The sequence below is a fragment of the Agelaius phoeniceus genome, chromosome 11 (genome assembly GCF_051311805.1).
Source record: "Agelaius phoeniceus isolate bAgePho1 chromosome 11, bAgePho1.hap1, whole genome shotgun sequence".
Classification (NCBI taxonomy): Eukaryota; Metazoa; Chordata; class Aves; order Passeriformes; family Icteridae; genus Agelaius; species Agelaius phoeniceus.
Window position 1 is genome coordinate 5,906,101 of NC_135275.1, and position 21,541 is coordinate 5,927,641.

A 21,541-nucleotide genomic window follows, 5' to 3' on the forward strand; every position below is an offset into this window, starting at 1 on the left:
GAAGAACACTCAAACGTTTCTAACGGTAACACCAGAAAGAGAGGAAAAAGTTAAAGATGATTTAAATACCTGAAAGGATCCAAAATGTCTAGGTAACCTGACAAGTGACTAAGTTTCTGGTAAACTCTAAAAGTCCAGATTCCTATTCGGTAATTGTCTGAAAGACAAGAAAGCCAGAAATCTGCTTGACCTCTCTTTTACCAGGACTTTCTCACAGGATTCTACCACAACTTGGACCACAAATAAGGGTGGCAAATTTTGACTAGAAGACTTTCATAACTAGGCAGCATTTTTTCCTCCTCACTGAATTCCAGGAAGGGTTTAAAAGGAAAAAAAATACAAAAGGGGTTGAAGAAATTCTGTCATACCTCTTAGGCGTTCATCATCTTTGGAGAAGAAAAAAACTCTAGCACTTCCTGTGCGTGGTAAAGAAAGAAACCTAGACAAGGACAAAGGGATTTGAGCATCCTAAATTGTACTATCAAATTCCATGAACATGACTTCAAACTCTAGTGCTTCAGAGAAATGGTATACATTGAAAAGCTTTATTCCCTAGGAACCCCAAATAGAGCTTTTTATTTTACAAAACCCACTTTTAGAGAGAAAACTGACTGTGTCTTTGGCTTTTAGCCAAACTCACTTTGGAGTTGGTCCAACCAAAATGACCCAGTTAATTTCTTGTGCTCAACTCTCTCTTCCCATAGTCATCTTCACATCAAATGTGCTGCTGGGAGTTTTGACTCTGTGCAGCACAAACGATTTTCCGAGATGACTTTGGTTGCTCAGAGGTGTGCAATGTCCGTTTCCCATTTCCTGAGTTAATATTCCCACAGCATCCAACTACTACAGCCAAGTAGACAACAAAGAGAAATGGAACTTGCGTTTCTTGGTCCTGTTCAATCTCTGACATCTCAGGCTCATCATCACCCTCAGAACTGCTGTCTTGGAAACGTGGATCCTCTTGCCATGTGGCTTTTACCGGCTTTATTGTTCCAAGGGCATAAGGCTCTGCAATGACAGCACCCATAGAGAAAAAAAGCCAAAACCAGATTCTTCCCCTACTGGTCAGGAAAAATTCCTCCTTTCAAGTGAAATACTTAGAGTGGAGAAGACAGATTTGGGAAGGACAGAATCTGCCCCTGCCAGATTTTCTAAGCTACATCTCTGCTCCACTTTGTTCTAGGGATCCCTTATGTATTCTTAAACATTTGTCATTGCATTCAGAAGACCATGAATACCTTCTCAGTTCAGCACAAGTGTGGGGGACTCGTTGCTTTGTGCTGTTGCGTTGGGTTTTTTAATATTGTGGATAACTTCTCGCGGTTTCTTTTCTCTCCTACATGACTGGGACTCGATTTAATGTTGTTTCATCTTCATTTCAGACGGCCTCATTTTATCTAAGGTTAGGACACCCCAAAGATCATGTGTCATTCCGTTTCTTTTTTCTAAAGGTCCAAGAGTAGAATTCAGTAACAAACAGAATGCGCATGGATCTTGGGGTCAGCTCCCGGACTTTGCTCCTCCCTCTACATTAACACACATTTCCTTTAAAATCTTGTTGGGTTCTATGAAACTTGATATGACTGGTTTGTCACCTTTTTCCCCGTTTGAGGAATTCAGGGCATGAGAACCAGCTTTTTCACCACTCAGCAGAAACCCCAATGCCTTCTCAAAGCATGCCTTTAGAATTCCTGAGATGCAAGCAAGAGTTACCTCTCATTAATCTACCACAGCCCTGGCAAGCAGAAATGAAGATGAAAATGCTTCTTCCTAATTACTGACTTCTGCTGCTGAAAATCCCCTGGACCCTGACCTTCTTTACACTGTATTGCCCTACAGTGCCTGCCAGAAGCTCTTCCTTAGCAATGGCATGTTAGAAGGGTTCTGCTGTTGCCTTCTTTGATGCCCAACTCCTCTGTGCCTCCAAAGAAGGAAAACGTGAAAGTACTCAGCTTCTGAGCTGTGTCGTTCTCAGGCAAAGGTCCCAAATGGAAGGGAAATACCCTGGGGCAGAGTCCTGTGCATCCTCTTTGCCCCAGGGTATTTCCTCCGTCTATTCTGGTTTGTTCTTTGAAGGTCCAATCAAGTCTTTCAAATCCGCAGCAATACTGTCAAAGTTGTCTTCAGCCACTTGAGGCAGTGCCTCACTCTCTTCTTTCTTCTTTTTTTGGCTTTACTGAAATGAGATTGTTCAAAGATAGCAACACAGCACACGTCCTTTTCAGAGACAGCTTCCCTAAGAGCCACCTTGCTCTGAATGTCTCCCTAAGCATATCCAAGCCCGTTAAGGAGTGGTTCATTATCAAGGGTAAGCAGTGGGGAAACATCAGAGGTTGGAGTCTAAAGGCAGGAACAAGAGTCCTTTGTAATTAGCCACATCCTTAAGTGACTTTTCACTGAATACACGGGTACACAGAAATCAAGGTATTTAGCACAGACTTCTTTCCTGCCAATAGAAACATCAAGAGCTGATATGGTTTTCTCACAGACCTGCACATCTCAAGGTCCCTGCACTGAGCGTTCTCACCTTCACTTCCGGCAAGCAACACATGGACTAGAAAGAAAAGATGACGCTACGTGCTGCTGTTGGAGGTCCCAGCTGAGGTCCGACGTCGCTGGTGCGAGCGGCTGCTCCTGCGGGATGTCCCCGACCATGTCCCCCTACGCCTGGGCCTCTCAGCACTCGCTGCTGTCCTCCTGCTCCTGTCCTGGCGACTCCTGGACCGCACAGTTTGAGTCGAGGCCCGGCGCTGCTGGCGGGAGCGGCTGCGTCTGGGGGGCGTCCCCGATGACGTGTCCCTTCGCCTGGGCCTCTCAGTCCTTCGCCTTTTCCTGCTGCTCTTGCCACGGCGACTCCTGGACCGGACAGGTGGACTCTGGGCCCAGCCTTGCTGGCGGGAGCGGCTGCGTCTGGGGGATGTCTGTGATGGTGGCTCCGTTTGCCTGGGCCTCTCAGCCCTTGGCCCTGTCCCCCTGCTCCTGTCACGTCGACTCCTGGAGCGGACAGGTGCACTCTGGGCCCGACCTTGCTGGTGGGAGCGGCTGTGTCTGGGGGATGCCTGTGATGGTGGCTCCGTTTGCCTGGGCCTCTCAGCCCATGGCCCTGTCCCCCTGCTCCTGTCACAGGGACTCCTGGAGCGGACAGGGGGACTCTGGGCCCGACCTTGCTGGTGGGAGCGGCTGCGTCTGGGGGACGTCCGTGCAGATGTCTCCCTTTGCCTGGGCCTCTCAAACCGTGGCCCTGTCCCACTGTTCCTGTCACAGGGACTCCTGGAGCGGACACATGGACTCTGGGCCCGACCTTGCTGGCGAGAGCGGCTTTGCCTGCGGCCGGGCCCAGAACGTCTGGAATGGACCCTGTTCTCAGGGTCAGAGGACCTGCTGCATGTTGACCTTGATCTGCTGATTCTCCTGGTGTCCAGTGAGGAAGATGGCAGCGCCTGCTGCCACGCTGCGTGTTGAGGCCTGCTGTGGCTGCTCGTCTCTGGAGATGGCGATGGGGAAACCAGCACCAATGGCACAGGGCTGTGGGAGCTGGGCATGATGGCCTCAGATTCTAAGGAGCCATGAGCAGATTCCAGTCCTGACTGTCTGGCCAGCCTGGGGCCATTGAGCTCTGACTCAACCCTGGAGGCTGTAAGGGCAAGCGGGAATGTCAAAGGCCCCCCAGGCCCAGGCCAGGCCAGGCCAGGCCAGAGCAGTGCCCCCAGCCCTCCAGCAGTGGACGCACTCTGCCAAGCCCGGCCTGGGCACTGCCCCCAGCCCAGGGACACAGGGGGGCTTTGACTCATACATGTTCCGAGCCCAGCACAGGTGTCACACTCCCATCTGTGTGTGCTGTTTCTCAGGCCAGAGCAGCGCCTATGGGTGCCCTCGGCAGCACAGGAGGAGCACAGGAGCAATTCCCAGGGCCTGGGGAGGCAAACAGGCTCATAGCACTGAGAACAAAGTGTGCCAGAAGGTGGTTGTCTGGCCAAATGCTTCTGGTTCTTCCCGCTTTGAGCCCTTGTGGACACACAGGTTCCCTGCAGAGCCCCAGGTGCAGCATCCCAACTTACCCCTCTTCCTCTGCCTCCTCTCTGCCTCCAGGGTAAAGGCAATCCCTGGCATTGCACTGGCCATGCCTCTCTCCTAGCTCCGCAAAGGCATCGTTGTCCTCCCATGTCGGCTGTCTGATGGAGAAAGGAAGAGATGATGAATTTCTGCTGCCCTCCCCTCATGGAGATCCAGGGTGTCCCTGCTCTTTCTCCAGCGCTTTTCCAAGTTGGGCACGAAGCTGAAGCCCAGACTCACGGGACAGGGCAGGGCCAGGGCTCCTGGGGCAGGGCCTGGCACAGCACAGCACTTGTACCCTCCTGGCTGGTGGGCCAGGCAGAAGGACACCAACCTGAAGGGGATTCGGATCCCCAAGATGAACATTTCAACAGGGAATTCCCCACTGTCTCTGCACAGGGGGCACTTGAGGCATAAAAGACCAGCGCGCATGGCCTGTCCCTGCAGGGCAAACACAGGCAGGGTGAGCGAGGCCCTGCTGCTGCTGCTGCTGCTGCTGCTGAGCACCTGCTGTGCCCCAGGGCTGAGGGGAGGGCTCCAACCTGGATGCAGTCCCTGTGGAACCAGGCCCTTTTGCACGTTGGGCACACCAGGGTTGTGAAGGTCTTTCTGTCCTCCACAGGCTCCAAGCAGATGGAGCAAATGGTGTCCGGCTCTGGAGTCACCTCCACCTCCTGCTCTGGACGGTGCTCAGGGCAGAAGGAGCTGGGGGCAAAGCAAAGGGGAAAGTGAGAAATGCTGGATCCTTCCCCAGTGATGGCCAGAAAGGGAGAGGAGGTACCTGAACGGAGTAACGTATACATTGACACAGCCGCCCTCCTTGGCACAAGGCAGGTGGAACCATCTGTCACAGTACTCCTTGCAGCACATGATGGTTGCCCCGCTCTGGCCGCAGACGCAGCAGTACTGGAAAGAGCCAAGCAGCCCCATCAGCAGCAGCAGCAGCAGCAGCCTCGAGGGCTCCCCTGGCAGCCCCACGGCTCCGGGCAGGGCGCAGGATGTGGCCGCTGCCGGGTCCCAGCCCACAGAGCCGCCTGGTGGAGGAGGGAGGCTCCTGTGCCAGGGCCTCTGTGCCACAGCTGCTGGGAGCCAGACTTTGTCGCGGCTCTTGGGCCGGCCTTTCTTTCCTGCTCTCTGCGCTAAGCTCTGGCAAACCTCGCCAGGCACAAATCTCCCTGCTCTTGTCACGCTCTCACCTTCTGTGCCGCCCGCCGGACTGCAATTTGGAGATCCCGAGGGAGAAAGCCCATGAGTCCAACGTGGTGATTCTCTTGGCGAGATAGAAGAGTGGCGAAGAGCTGCAGGCAAGGGGAGGAGCTGATGAGGAGAGGGCGGCAGGAGCTGCTCATTGCAACGGTGGAGGGAGCGCCCGGAGTCACTCACCATGCAGAACACGTGGGCACAGAGCCCACCCTTCTCCAGTTTGTCACCGCACATGTCCGGGTCAGCCTCGGCACGGCGACACAGCATGCAGGCTGCAGGGGACAGAGCCAGTGGCAGCGGGCATGAGCAGCTCTGCAGGGCTCTGAGCCTGCAGCAGCATCGGCCCCAAGGCTGCTCTGTCCCTGCCTGGCTGATGGAGGCCTTGCACAGCAGGGGCCATTGCGGGCACGGCTGTCCCAGGAGCTGCCCCCTGGCCCAGCTGGGCCCGACTTGGGCAGGAGGGAAGCTCCCGGCCCCGGCATGGCGGAGCAGCTCCCCCTGCCTCTGCTCTGATCCCCACACTGCCTGCTGCAACAAGAGCCCCTGGGCCAGGCTGTCAGAGGGCTGCTTTGCCCTCACCTGCCTCCCTGGCACCAGGGCCCTCCTGCTTGCTGTCAGCCATGGCCGGTGTCTGCTCTGAGTCCCTGTCCTCCAGTGACATTGTCGCTTGAGGTGTTGGTCCTCTCTCTCTATGGGAGGAAGAAGAGTGGGGGGGGGGGAGTTTGCAGAACAGGCCCAGAGCCACGAGGTTCTACTCCCTGCTCAGCCCTGCGTGAGCCCTGCTCCTGTCCGCCTTCTCCTCCCGTCGCTGCGTTAAGGAACACCACAGTGTCCTCTGGCTGTTCCTCCGCTGATTCTGGGAAGGGAGAGGCAGGTGAGCCTGCAGCACAGGCCCAGAGCCCCGAGGTGTGGGGCCCCTCTGGTCCCTGAGCAGCCACGTCCCTGCCCTACCTTCTCCTCCCGTCGTCAGGTCGCACTGACACTCGGCCTGAGCCCAGCGTTCCCTTTTGTGGCCTTGGTCGCACAGGTCACAATGGCCACTCTGACATCAGCACCGTGTACCCAAAATTGGGGCAGCCATGGCCTCAGGTCCCTGGCATCCACTTGTGGCGGCCCCCTCGGGCACCGAGGCTCTGAGATGGGTCCGAGCGTTTGCTCAGGGTGGAACCAGGGCCAGGACTCCTGCAGCAAGTGCAGGGTCAAATGCCAGGCCCTGGGGCAGCCATCGAGGGTGGTACTGCAGGCAGGAAGGTGCTGTTCAGGCACTGCCATGCCAGGGCTCCGGCCCCGGCCAAGGGAAATCTCTGCTCCTGCCCCTGGCAGCCGGTGGCCCAGAGAGCCCGTGCGGAGTCTCCTGCACGGCAGAGATTCAAACCCTGCTCTAGGTGAACTGACCTTTTCCTCAAGACCTGTCTGGAGAAAACTAAGATGAACCTGATTTGATGCTGCTGCTGATCACCACTGGTTACAGGAGATAAACCTGGAGACCATCACAGCTGCCTCCAGACCTCTGTTATCCTGTCATCCTCTGAACTAATAACTTTGACATTTCATATAAATGGAAAAATTTGTATTAAGCTCCTTAGAAACGTCATCTTTTCTACTGACTCTGTGGAAACTCAGAAAATTCACTGAGAATGTTCTGTGTACGTTCGACAGGAGTGCTTGCAACAGTTCTCAACCCAAGTCAAAGGCAGGAGGATGCTTTTCCTGCATTATAGGAACTTTGCCAGTTTGGTCCATGCTTTCCTACTAGAAAATACCTTGGAAAGAAATCAGGAAGAGACGCACAAACAATTCTTGTCAATTTTTGTCATTGATGTCTATGTAAATATGCTCCTGGAAATCCAGATCCATGACTTCTAGAACAAGCAGTGGGATCTCTGGGAAGCAGGGCAGGGGCTGACAGGCAGGGACACCCTGCACCTGCCTGATGCTGGGGCAGCAGGAGTTTGTCCATTTTCCTGTCTCCATGGGAGAGCCACCTTGGCTGGGAAACGATCCCTTCACTGGTCTAGGATGGAGGCACAGCCAGTGCAATGCCAGGGAGTGCCTTTACCCTGGAGGAAGGGAGGAGGCAGAGGAAGAGGGGGAAGTTGGGAAGCTGCACCCGGGGCTCTGCAGGGCTCCTGGCCAGGGCTCAAAGCACAAGGAGCCAGAAGAGCTTGGCCGGACAATCCCGAGCTCTGGACGCTTTGTCCTCAGCACCGGGAAGAACCCGTTTGCTTCTCCAGGCCCTGGGCACTGCTCCGGTGCTGCTCATGCAAGTTACACACAGACACACAGCTACCTGCTCTGTCTCAACCCTCTTCAGCACTGGACAGCACAACACAGTAACATGTTCTCTTCAGTACATGGTCTAATTATTAATAGTCCTGCAAACACTCACATTCAAAGCACACACACACACAAAAACCCCAAACCCTGGTACAAACCTTGCATCAACACAAAATGCATGTTGCTGTTCAGAAACACAGGGCAGCACTTTTGGCCAATGCTTTTTTCCTGTTAGATCTTTCAAAGGATTTCAAAAGTGACATTGTTTGGCAACTTCTTCAAGGAACAAACTGGAGATGCTTCTGATGTTTTAAAGATTTATTGGTTTGCTTTCACTTTCCTTTTGGCATCCTTACACTTCACCTGGCATTCCAGAAAATTGTGAAAATCCAAAATAATATCTGGGGAAGTTTCTGAATTCATTCATGTTTCTCTCCAAGACTTTCTTGACATACATACAAGGAACTGGTCCTGGAACACCCACAGAAGCAGGGGTTTCCCTGACTCGACATTACAAGACACCGTTATAGACTCCAGTGTACTAAAACACTTCTGTTGCCTGGTAATTACAGAGCCTGAAGCTCTTCTAGAGGCTTTCCCCAGTGCAATTTCAATTGGTCCCTCTCTGCTCAACTCTCTAAGCCTGTCCAGGTCTCACTGAATGCAGCAGAGCCTTGTGGTGCCTCAGCCCCTGCTCCCGGTTCTGTCCCATCAGCAAACGCTGAGGCAGCGCTCTGTCCCTTCTGCCAGGTCACTGGGGAATAAGGCAAACAAGGCTGGCCCCAGCACGGCCCCCTGAGCTCACAGCTATCTGAGTTTGGAGCTGCCCTGGCCACTTCTCTGCCCCACTGGCCCTGAGCTGCCTCAGGAGCCTGTTAGGGGAGGCAGGGACAAAGCCTTGCTGAAGTCCCAGCTGACAACAACCACTGCTCTCCGCTCACAAACCCAGGCAGCCACTGCAGCAGAGGGGGCTGTGGGATTGGTCAAGCATGGTTTCCATTCCTGTTACTGCACAGGCTCAGAGATGGCATCCAAGAGGAGCTGTTCTGTCACCTTTCTGGGGATGGAGCTGAGGCTGATGGGCCTGCACTTTCCTGGCTCCTTCTTGGTGCCCTTTTGCAAGACTGCAGTGATGTTGGCTTTCCTCCACTGCTCACGCCTCTCTCTGGGGCTGTCTCCTTCCCTGACCTGCTGGCAGAGCGCCCTGTGCCAGAGGCAGGAGCAGAGATTTCCCTTGGCCCCAAAAGGGAATGCTGGGCTCAGGCCGAGTGTCAGTACGAGCTGACAGTGGGAGGAGAAGGAGGGAAGGAGCAGGGCTCACGCAGGGCTGAGCAGGGAGTAGAGCCCTCGTGGCTCTAGGCCTGCTCTGCAAGCTCCCCGGCCTCTTCTTTCTCCCATAGAGAGAGAGGAACAGCACCTCAAAGTGACCAGGGAACCTGGCCATGGAGCAGGACTGGGACTGCCAGCCCTCAGGGAAACCGGCCATGGAGCGGGGCTGGGGCTGTGACACCTCAGGGAAACCGGCCATGGAGCGGGATGGGGATGTGACACCTCAGGGAAACCGGCCATGGAGCGGGATGGGGCTGTGACACCTCAGGGAAACCGGCCATGGAACGGGGCTGGGACTGCCAGTCCTCAGGAAATCTGCCATGGAGCAGGCCTGGGGCTGTGACACCTCAGGGAAACTCACCATGGCAGCCACCTCCAGAGCTTTTGAAGTACTTGTTTCTTGGTTTAATGCCCTTCAAAGGATCAATCTAGCATCTTTGCATATGAGCATGACATACAAGGCTATTTAAAATTGAGTCTGATCCAATCATCAAAGATAATGGATGTTACCTCTAAACTTACCTTTTCATGATTGCCAAGCAATATGGAACTTGTCTTATGTCTGACTTAAAATATCCAGAATGCAAAATTCATTCTCAAGACAGGAAAAAAGAAAACAATGGAAATAGGATATAGGCAATCTTCAAAAGGTGCAGAGAAGAAAACAAACATTAGAAAACCTTAGAAAAATTTGGCTTTTTCTTCATCTTCTCAGTATTTGCTGTTTGAATGTTTCTTGTCTTACTTGTCCCTCTCAAAACAAGGCATCTTACAGCTTTATTGTCTCAGTGCTGTATTTCCCCAATCGCTGCCTTGCCATTTCAGCTCTGGTTTATTGGAAATATACAACAAGGGACTCTTCATGGAAGAGAGTTGCACAAGCCTCTGGATTCCTCACCATTCACCTCTGCCAATGCTCACACTAATCTCCTAACACACCTGAGCTTCCTGTCTTTCTGTCAGAGAAAGATTCAGCTAAAGTCAAGGAAACAGGGCAGGGGGAGATGGAAACCTTCCCTTGAGATGCTTTTGGGAAGGCCTGCAAGGACCCTGCCTTCCCCTGGAACAGAGGTGGTCACGATGCATGGTGTTGGCTGACTTGCCCTAGGTGCCCCCTCTATTCCAGAAGGACTTGTGCCCACTTCATCACTTGTCTGTCCCTCCAGTTCCAGGGCCTCAAACCTGCTCTGTAAGGTGCTAAACCTGTAAGTCAGATGTAAGTTTTCAGAATAAGGCACTGAGCATGGCTCTAAGTAGGTTTTTTTAGTCAGGTGTACAATATATTTTGAGAAGAAGAAGGAGCAGAGAAGGTGTGAAAAATGGGTATTATATGATTGGCTTTTCGCAAATATTAAAATTAATACTATATGTGTTATGTTGGAAAGTTATGTTGTATTAATCCTTTTTTGTAGTCCTATACTAATCTTTTAAAGTAGTGTGGTGAATATAGTTTTAGGCTACAGAAACTGTGAAAGATACTTTTTCTAAATAGCTCAAGCAGAGATAACAGTAACAAGACGCCAAAACTCTAAGAGAAGAAATATTGCCTCCTTATCGGGAAGAACCAGACTTTGAGGGACCAAGACAATTGATTTACAAGATGAGGGAGGGGTTGACACTCACAAGAAAACACCCATTGTTTGAAAAGAATTTTGGCATCGTGTATGAGATATATGTATATGCAACAGGCTATTACTTGTAAGGGTTAATCCTTTGTTAGCAAAGTGTGTTCTGAGGCAGAGCAGAGCACCCAGACATCTGTAATTCTTGGCCTTTTTTATTGTCCTTTATTGTCCTAACTCTTAATTGTCCAAATTCTTATTTCTCTAATTTTTATTACTATTTTTGTAACTAATTTATTACTTTTAAAATTTTAAAACAAGTGATTGGCATTTTACACAGAAGGGGCAGATACCACACAAGAATCCAGCACAGTCTCCCCAGCTTTTTCATCTGGCTTCTATGAAGCACAATGCCCAGCACTTGCACTGCACCGTCTTTTCATGTGTTCTGGTGATCAGAACCATCCCATGGCCAGCCCCAGGATAATCTGGGTGCCAAAGTCCTGTTGCCTGCAAACATCACACTCTATTTTACCCAGCTGGTGCTCATCTCAGCATATTTCCTGAGTTGGCTTCATGAATGTTTTCTTTATCTTGGCAGTTCTAGCAGATGTTCTTAGGGCCCCTAAATTCTGCATGCTTTGTGTCCACTATCAGTGGGCATCCTTCTTCCCAAGCTTTGTCAACCTCCTTCTGGGTCTGAGATCAGTGAAACGTGCCCAGCCCTGAGTCTTAAAAGACAATTCTAGCAACAAGTACTTTGCTTTTCTAACACCTGGCCATCACTTCGAGCTTGTAGGCTGCTATGTGTGTCACAGGTTAAACGTCTGTTCTTGTTGATCAGGCTCGGAAGTGTGTAGAGGCCAGGCACGACAGGACGTGTTTTCTTCAGGAAATGGGACGTATGGCCCAGTTTGCAAGAGGTGCCCGCCCGCGCCTTCCAGAGTGCCAGAACGTTGCCGGCGCCATTGCAGGGCTCAGGGCGCTGCCTTGTGGGCGAGAGCCGCCATGACAGCGCGGGCGCCGCGCGGCGGGGCCGGAGGGCGGGAAGGGGCGGGCGGGTGTGAGGGGCGGGGCGGTTCCTGCCCAGAGCCGAGCCCGCGCTGGTCGTGGGCGCATTCCCGGCGCGCTGTTGGGAGGGTGCAGTCGCTGCTCGGGCTCAGGGAGAAGCGTGCGGCCGCTGCGGGGTCCCAGTCCGCAGATCGGGCTGCTGGCCGAGGCTGCAGTGCCAGAGCTGCCGTGCGCCGTGGCGGTGCCAGAGCCCCCGACAGAGCCGAGCTGGCAGTGCCGACACCTGAGGGAAGCTCTGCCATGGCAGCGCCGGGGCCGCTGGGCAGAGCCGGGCTGGCAGTGCCGACACCTGAGGGAAGCCCGGCCATGGCAGCGCCGGGGCCGCTGGGCAGAGCCGGGCTGGCAGTGCCGACACCTGAGGGAAGCCCGGCCATGGCAGCGCCGGCGTCGCTCCTGCCCCGGAGCCGCCAGCAGGAGCGACGCCTGGGACCTGCCGGCAGACCGGCACTGCTTGGCCCTCTTCACTAGATCCGAGAGAGTAGCACCACAGATAGTAAAAATACTGAAACATCTGATTTAAAACACCAGAGGGAAACCACAGAATTGAAAAAAAAAAGGAAGGTCTGGCAAAATATTCAGGGCATGAATGGGAAGCCTGAAAAGATACCAAATCTAATTACTTAGATAATCTCAACTATATCAGGAAGAACATGAGGGTGTGAAAAAACGTTCAAAAAGTTTCGAAAAGAAAAAGGTCTGCCTGTGTCATTTTGTTAGTGCATTAAACTCTGAAAAAGCAGTCAGGTATTTCTTTGTCCAGTGCTATGAATTTAATAGCAGGATTTCTTGCAGTTGTCCTTCACATATGCCACATAAAGGGAGTTGAGTGCTTAGATTTCATGGAAGCCATCAGTTAGTAAAAGTAGTGTTCCGCTTTTTAGTAGTTCTGTAGTAAGTCGTTAGTAAAAGTCATTGTTCTGCCAATGGATGCTGATCCCTGATGCATTTGTGCTCGATCCATGGAAAGGCAAATTTTTAGTAATAGGCTGTTGGAAAACAGGTGTTTTCTGCTAGTAGGTGGTACAAACACATTGCTTTTTGTGGTAGAAACTGAAGCAACTTCAGCAGCCTGCTCCTTTTTCTCCACCTATCCTAAAAGATGATTCATGCAGGTTAAAACATGAAACAAACCTCGGGGCTCTGGGCCTGTGCTGCAGGCTCACCTGCCTCTCCCCAGAATCAGCGAAGGAACAGCCAGAGGACACTGCAGTGTTCCTCAACGCAACAACGGGAGCAGAAGGTGGACAGGAGCAGGGCTCACGCAGGGCTGAGCAGGGAGTAGAGCCTCGTGGCTCTGGGCCTGCTCTGCAAACTCCCCTCCACTCTTCTTTCCCGCATAGTTAGATAGAAATAAAAACCTCGAAATGACCATGTCACTGGAGGAGAGGGGACTCAGCGCAGACACCAGCCATGGCTGGCAGAGAGCAGGAGGGCCCTGGTGCCAGGGAGGCAGGTGAGGGCAAAGCAGCCCTCTGACAGCCTGGCCCAGGGGCTCTTGTGGCAGCAGGCAGTGTGGGGATCAGAGCAGAGGCAGGGGGAGGCAGGAGCTGCTCGGCCATGCGGGTGCTGGGAGCCTCCCTCCTGCCCAAGTGGGGCCCAGCTGGGCCAGGGGGCAGCTCCTGGGACAGCCATGCCCACAATGGCCCCTGCTCTGCAAGCCTCCAGCCCTGCCCATCAGCCAGGCAGGGACAGAGCAGCCTTGGGGCCGATGCTGCTGCAGGCTCAGAGCCCCGCAGAGCTGCTCATGCCCGCTGCCACTGGCTCTGTCCCCTGCAGCCTGCATGCTGTGTCACCGAGCCGAGGCTGACCCCTGTGCCTCCCCAGGCCCTGGCAGCTGCTCCTGTGCTGCTCCTGCACTGCCCAGGGCACCCACGGGCCCTGCTCGGGCCTGACGCAGAGCAGAACCAGCTGGGGCTGTGACAGCTCTGCTGCTCTGGGCACGGCTCTTGGGCAAAGCACCCGCCTGTCCCTGGGCTGGGGGCAGTGCCCAGGCTGGGCTTGGCAGAGCCCATCCGCTCCTGGAGGGCTGGGGGCGCTGCTCTGGCCTGGCCTGGCCCGGCCCTGGGGTCCCTTGACATTCCTGCTTGCCCTTGCATCCACCAGGGATGGGCTGGAGCTCCATGGCCCCGGCCTGGCCGCACAGTCAGGACTGGAGCCTTCCCGTGGCTCCCCAGGACACAAGAGCCTCAGCCCCAGCTCCCAAACACGGCCTAACAGGGTTTGCTGCTATTGATCCCTGTTAGACCTTTGAAAGGATTTTGAAAGTAACGTTGTTTGGCAACTCCTTCAAGAAACAAACGTGACTCGCTTCTAATCAGTAAAAGGTTTATTGGTTTGCTTGCACTTCCTATAGGCTATCCTTATGCTTCCTTCGGCGTTCCAGAAAATAATGAAAATCTAACAAATTCTACCAAGAAGTTTCTGAATCCACTATTAGGAGAAGTCTCTACATTCACTATCCTTACATACAGTTAAGTAACTGCACCTGTAACATACAGAGATGTAGCGGTTTACCTGACTGGACCACACAACATGATGTTCTACACACCGCTACACTAAAAAACTTCTCTTCCCTCTTCATTACAAATTTAAAGCTCTTCTCGAGGTCCTGAATTCATTTTGCATGCACATTCATACCTGCAATCCCTCCCCAGGCTCAGCTTTCCCCCAGACTTACCAGGGAACAGATGTTACATACTCACCTCAAGCAATAATCTACGTCTGTCTTCCTAACCCTCTTTTTCTTCACTGAGTTCTACCAATCTACAAAATAACTGTGGACCCTCTGCACAAAAGAAACAACCAATTAATAGGCTTAAACGCTTGTGATTGTGCTGCTGCTTCTAACAATCATGACCAACACAGCACTGAAATCAGAAATCAATTCTTCACCATCCTTCCTGTTCTCCTGCTCCCCACCACACCTTGGCTTCAGCAGAAATGTTCCCTACTGCGGCCTGCTGTGCTAAGAACATGGAAAGAAAGGCAGCAGCAGTTTTCCTCAACATGCTGCAATCTGAATTGCAGTGAAATTGCAGCTCTTTCATTTGAAGCTCAGCACCAGCACCCCACACCTTCCCCCAGAACTGAGGCCTGCTGAGGCCTGAGCTCTCCATTTCAACACACCCTGTAAATCAGGCTGGCTGGAAGATTGCAGGCCGCTAACTGTGTGAACACAGCAGTGCCTTTCATCACAGTTATCTCATCAGTCTCATGGAAGGCACATCCTTTAAGCTTGTCTTAAGACTCTAGTCTACAAAATAGAACCAGCAATTGTTTTGGTGGCCTGTGCAGGTTTTGGGCACTGTGTGTATGTTTCCTTTGGTTGTTGTTGTCTTTCTTTCTAAATACAAAATTGACTGGATTCAGAAGAGAAAGCCCCAGATGCATTAGCACAAAGAACCACAGGGACATACGTGGCTCACAAGAAGAACACTCAAACGTTTCTAACGGTAACACCAGAAAGAGAGGAAAAAGTTAAAGATGATTTAAATACCTGAAAGGATCCAAAATGTCTAGGTAACCTGACAAGTGACTAAGTTTCTGGTAAACTCTAAAAGTCCAGATTCCTATTCGGTAATTGTCTGAAAGACAAGAAAGCCAGAAATCTGCTTGACCTCTCTTTTACCAGGACTTTCTCACAGGATTCTACCACAACTTGGACCACAAATAAGGGTGGCAAATTTTGACTAGAAGACTTTCATAACTAGGCAGCATTTTTTCCTCCTCACTGAATTCCAGGAAGGGTTTAAAAGGAAAAAAAATACAAAAGGGGTTGAAGAAATTCTGTCATACCTCTTAGGCGTTCATCATCTTTGGAGAAGAAAAAAACTCTAGCACTTCCTGTGCGTGGTAAAGAAAGAAACCTAGACAAGGACAAAGGGATTTGAGCATCCTAAATTGTACTATCAAATTCCATGAACATGACTTCAAACTCTAGTGCTTCAGAGAAATGGTATACATTGAAAAGCTTTATTCCCTAGGAACCCCAAATAGAGCTTTTTATTTTACAAAACCCACTTTTAGAGAGAAAACTGACTGTGTCTTTGGCTTTTAGCCAAACTCACTTTGGAGTTGGTCCAACCAAAATGACCCAGTTAATTTCTTGTGCTCAACTCTCTCTTCCCATATTCATCTTCACATCAAATGTGCTGCTGGGAGTTTTGACTCTGTGCAGCACAAACGATTTTCCGAGATGACTTTGGTTGCTCAGAGGTGTGCAATGTCCGTTTCCCATTTCCTGAGTTAATATTCCCACAGCATCCAACTACTACAGCCAAGTAGACAACAAAGAGAAATGGAACTTGCGTTTCTTGGTCCTGTTCAATCTCTGACATCTCAGGCTCATCATCACCCTCAGAACTGCTGTCTTGGAAACGTGGATCCTCTTGCCATGTGGCTTTTACCGGCTTTATTGTTCCAAGGGCATAAGGCTCTGCAATGACAGCACCCATAGAGAAAAAAAGCCAAAACCAGATTCTTCCCCTACTGGTCAGGAAAAATTCCTCCTTTCAAGTGAAATACTTAGAGTGGAGAAGACAGATTTGGGAAGGACAGAATCTGCCCCTGCCAGATTTTCTAAGCTACATCTCTGCTCCACTTTGTTCTAGGGATCCCTTATGTATTCTTAAACATTTGTCATTGCATTCAGAAGACCATGAATACCTTCTCAGTTCAGCACAAGTGTGGGGGACTCGTTGCTTTGTGCTGTTGCGTTGGGTTTTTTAATATTGTGGATAACTTCTCGCGGTTTCTTTTCTCTCCTACATGACTGGGACTCGATTTAATGTTGTTTCATCTTCATTTCAGACGGCCTCATTTTATCTAAGGTTAGGACACCCCAAAGATCATGTGTCATTCCGTTTCTTTTTTCTAAAGGTCCAAGAGTAGAATTCAGTAACAAACAGAATGCGCATGGATCTTGGGGTCAGCTCCCGGACTTTGCTCCTCCCTCTACATTAACACACATTTCCTTTAAAATCTTGTTGGGTTCTATGAAACTTGATATGACTGGTTTGTCACCTTTTTCCCCGTTTGAGGAATTCAGGGCATGAGAACCAGCTTTTTCACCACTCAGCAGAAACCCCAATGCCTTCTCAAAGCATGCCTTTAGAATTCCTGAGATGCAAGCAAGAGTTACCTCTCATTAATCTACCACAGCCCTGGCAAGCAGAAATGAAGATGAAAATGCTTCTTCCTAATTACTGACTTCTGCTGCTGAAAATCCCCTGGACCCTGACCTTCTTTACACTGTATTGCCCTACAGTGCCTGCCAGAAGCTCTTCCTTAGCAATGGCATGTTAGAAGGGTTCTGCTGTTGCCTTCTTTGATGCCCAACTCCTCTGTGCCTCCAAAGAAGGAAAACGTGAAAGTACTCAGCTTCTGAGCTGTGTCGTTCTCAGGCAAAGGTCCCAAATGGAAGGGAAATACCCTGGGGCAGAGTCCTGTGCATCCTCTTTGCCCCAGGGTATTTCCTCCGTCTATTCTGGTTTGTTCTTTGAAGGTCCAATCAAGTCTTTCAAATCCGCAGCAATACTGTCAAAGTTGTCTTCAGCCACTTGAGGCAGTGCCTCACTCTCTTCTTTCTTCTTTTTTTGGCTTTACTGAAATGAGATTGTTCAAAGATAGCAACACAGCACACGTCCTTTTCAGAGACAGCTTCCCTAAGAGCCACCTTGCTCTGAATGTCTCCCTAAGCATATCCAAGCCCGTTAAGGAGTGGTTCATTATCAAGGGTAAGCAGTGGGGAAACATCAGAGGTTGGAGTCTAAAGGCAGGAACAAGAGTCCTTTGTAATTAGCCACATCCTTAAGTGACTTTTCACTGAATACACGGGTACACAGAAATCAAGGTATTTAGCACAGACTTCTTTCCTGCCAATAGAAACATCAAGAGCTGATATGGTTTTCTCACAGACCTGCACATCTCAAGGTCCCTGCACTGAGCGTTCTCACCTTCACTTCCGGCAAGCAACACATGGACTAGAAAGAAAAGATGACGCTACGTGCTGCTGTTGGAGGTCCCAGCTGAGGTCCGACGTCGCTGGTGCGAGCGGCTGCTCCTGCGGGATGTCCCCGACCATGTCCCCCTACGCCTGGGCCTCTCAGCACTCGCTGCTGTCCTCCTGCTCCTGTCCTGGCGACTCCTGGACCGCACAGTTTGAGTCGAGGCCCGGCGCTGCTGGCGGGAGCGGCTGCGTCTGGGGGGCGTCCCCGATGACGTGTCCCTTCGCCTGGGCCTCTCAGTCCTTCGCCTTTTCCTGCTGCTCTTGCCACGGCGACTCCTGGACCGGACAGGTGGACTCTGGGCCCAGCCTTGCTGGCGGGAGCGGCTGCGTCTGGGGGATGTCTGTGATGGTGGCTCCGTTTGCCTGGGCCTCTCAGCCCTTGGCCCTGTCCCACTGCTCCTGTCACGTCGACTCCTGGAGCGGACAGGTGCACTCTGGGCCCGACCTTGCTGGTGGGAGCGGCTGTGTCTGGGGGATGCCTGTGATGGTGGCTCCGTTTGCCTGGGCCTCTCAGCCCTTGGCCCTGTCCCCCTGCTCCTGTCACAGGGACTCCTGGAGCGGACAGGTGGACTCTGGGCCCGACCTTGCTGGTGGGAGCGGCTGCGTCTGGGGGACGTCCGTGCAGATGTCTCCCTTTGCCTGGGCCTCTCAAACCGTGGCCCTGTCCCACTGTTCCTGTCACAGGGACTCCTGGAGCGGACACATGGACTCTGGGCCCGACCTTGCTGGCGAGAGCGGCTTTGCCTGCGGCCGGGCCCAGAACGTCTGGAATGGACCCTGTTCTCAGGGTCAGAGGACCTGCTGCATGTTGACCTTGATCTGCTGATTCTCCTGGTGTCCAGTGAGGAAGATGGCAGCGCCTGCTGCCACGCTGCGTGTTGAGGCCTGCTGTGGCTGCTCGTCTCTGGAGATGGCGATGGGGAAACCAGCACCAATGGCACAGGGCTGTGGGAGCTGGGCATGATGGCCTCAGATTCTAAGGAGCCATGAGCAGATTCCAGTCCTGACTGTCTGGCCAGCCTGGGGCCATTGAGCTCTGACTCAACCCTGGAGGCTGTAAGGGCAAGCGGGAATGTCAAAGGCCCCCCAGGCCCAGGCCAGGCCAGGCCAGGCCAGAGCAGTGCCCCCAGCCCTCCAGCAGTGGACGCACTCTGCCAAGCCCGGCCTGGGCACTGCCCCCAGCCCAGGGACACAGGGGGGCTTTGACTCATACATGTTCCGAGCCCAGCACAGGTGTCACACTCCCATCTGTGTGTGCTGTTTCTCAGGCCAGAGCAGCGCCTATGGGTGCCCTCGGCAGCACAGGAGGAGCACAGGAGCAATTGCCAGGGCCTGGGGAGGCAAACAGGCTCATAGCACTGAGAACAAAGTGTGCCAGAAGGTGGTTGTCTGGCCAAACGCTTCTGGTTCTTCCCGCTTTGAGCCCTTGTGGAGACACAGGTTCCCTGCAGAGCCCCAGGTGCAGCATCCCAACTTACCCCTCTTCCTCTGCCTCCTCTCTGCCTCCAGGGTAAAGGCAATCCCTGGCATTGCACTGGCCATGCCTCTCTCCTAGCTCCGCGAAGGCATCGTTGTCCTCCCATGTCGGCTGTCTGATGGAGAAAGGAAGAGATGATGAATTTCTGCTGCCCTCCCCTCATGGAGATCCAGGGTGTCCCTGCTCTTTCTCCAGCGCTTTTCCAAGTTGGGCACGAAGCTGAAGCCCAGACTCACGGGACAGGGCAGGGCCAGGGCTCCTGGGGCAGGGCCTGGCACAGCACAGCACTTGTACCCTCCTGGCTGGTGGGCCAGGCAGAAGGACACCAACCTGAAGGGGATTCGGATCCCCAAGATGAACATTTCAACAGGGAATTCCCCACTGTCTCTGCACAGGGGGCACTTGAGGCATAAAAGACCAGCGCGCATGGCCTGTCCCTGCAGGGCAAACACAGGCAGGGTGAGCGAGGCCCTGCTGCTGCTGCTGCTGCTGCTGCTGCTGAGCACCTGCTGTGCCCCAGGGCTGAGGGGAGGGCTCCAACCTGGATGCAGTCCCTGTGGAACCAGGCCCTTTTGCACGTTGGGCACACCAGGGTTGTGAAGGTCTTTCTGTCCTCCACAGGCTCCAAGCAGATGGAGCAAATGGTGTCCGACTCTGGAGTCACCTCCACCTCCTGCTCTGGACGGTGCTCAGGGCAGAAGGAGCTGGGGGCAAAGCAAAGGGGAAAGTGAGAAATGCTGGATCCTTCCCCAGTGATGGCCAGAAAGGGAGAGGAGGTACCTGAACGGAGTAACGTATACATTGACACAGCCGCCCTCCTTGGCACAAGGCAGGTGGAACCATCTGTCACAGTACTCCTTGCAGCACATGATGGTTGCCCCGCTCTGGCCGCAGACGCAGCAGTACTGGAAAGAGCCAAGCAGCCCCATCAGCAGCAGCAGCAGCAGCAGCCTCGAGGGCTCCCCTGGCAGCCCCACGGCTCCGGGCAGGGCGCAGGATGTGGCCGCTGCCGGGTCCCAGCCCACAGAGCCGCCTGGTGGAGGAGGGAGGCTCCTGTGCCAGGGCCTCTGTGCCACAGCTGCTGGGAGCCAGACTTTGTCGCGGCTCTTGGGCCGGCCTTTCTTTCCTGCTCTCTGCGCTAAGCTCTGGCAAACCTCGCCAGGCACAAATCTCCCTGCTCTTGTCACGCTCTCACCTTCTGTGCCGCCCGCCGGACTGCAATTTGGAGATCCCGAGGGAGAAAGCCCATGAGTCCAACGTGGTGATTCTCTTGGCGAGATAGAAGAGTGGCGAAGAGCTGCAGGCAAGGGGAGGAGCTGATGAGGAGAGGGCGGCAGGAGCTGCTCATTGCAACGGTGGAGGGAGCGCCCGGAGTCACTCACCATGCAGAACACGTGGGCACAGAGCCCACCCTTCTCCAGTTTGTCACCGCACATGTCCGGGTCAGCCTCGGCACGGCGACACAGCATGCAGGCTGCAGGGGACAGAGCCAGTGGCAGCGGGCATGAGCAGCTCTGCAGGGCTCTGAGCCTGCAGCAGCATCGGCCCCAAGGCTGCTCTGTCCCTGCCTGGCTGATGGAGGCCTTGCACAGCAGGGGCCATTGCGGGCACGGCTGTCCCAGGAGCTGCCCCCTGGCCCAGCTGGGCCCGACTTGGGCAGGAGGGAAGCTCCCGGCCCCGGCATGGCGGAGCAGCTCCCCCTGCCTCTGCTCTGATCCCCACACTGCCTGCTGCAACAAGAGCCCCTGGGCCAGGCTGTCAGAGGGCTGCTTTGCCCTCACCTGCCTCCCTGGCACCAGGGCCCTCCTGCTTGCTGTCAGCCATGGCCGGTGTCTGCTCTGAGTCCCTGTCCTCCAGTGACATTGTCGCTTGAGGTGTTGGTCCTCTCTCTCTATGGGAGGAAGAAGAGTGGGGGGGGGGGAGTTTGCAGAACAGGCCCAGAGCCACGAGGTTCTACTCCCTGCTCAGCCCTGCGTGAGCCCTGCTCCTGTCCGCCTTCTCCTCCCGTCGCTGCGTTAAGGAACACCACAGTGTCCTCTGGCTGTTCCTCCGCTGATTCTGGGAAGGGAGAGGCAGGTGAGCCTGCAGCACAGGCCCAGAGCCCCGAGGTGTGGGGCCCCTCTGGTCCCTGAGCAGCCACGTCCCTGCCCTACCTTCTCCTCCCGTCGTCAGGTCGCACTGACACTCGGCCTGAGCCCAGCGTTCCCTTTTGTGGCCTTGGTCGCACAGGTCACAATGGCCACTCTGACATCAGCACCGTGTACCCAAAATTGGGGCAGCCATGGCCTCAGGTCCCTGGCATCCACTTGTGGCGGCCCCCTCGGGCACCGAGGCTCTGAGATGGGTCCGAGCGTTTGCTCAGGGTGGAACCAGGGCCAGGACTCCTGCAGCAAGTGCAGGGTCAAATGCCAGGCCCTGGGGCAGCCATCGAGGGTGGTACTGCAGGCAGGAAGGTGCTGTTCAGGCACTGCCATGCCAGGGCTCCGGCCCCGGCCAAGGGAAATCTCTGCTCCTGCCCCTGGCAGCCGGTGGCCCAGAGAGCCCGTGCGGAGTCTCCTGCAC

The 21,541-nt window shown here is 53.7% G+C and overlaps 2 pseudogenes; both read right to left on the reverse strand.

The window, feature by feature from the left end:
* Window positions 1–3,369: 3,369 nt before the first annotated feature.
* LOC143695059 (E3 ubiquitin-protein ligase PHF7-like) lies at window positions 3,370–5,917 on the reverse strand (annotated as a pseudogene).
* A 12,374-nt stretch (window positions 5,918–18,291) lies between these two features.
* On the reverse strand, window positions 18,292–20,842 carry LOC143695060 (E3 ubiquitin-protein ligase PHF7-like; annotated as a pseudogene).
* Between the last annotated feature and the right edge of the window lie 699 nt (window positions 20,843–21,541).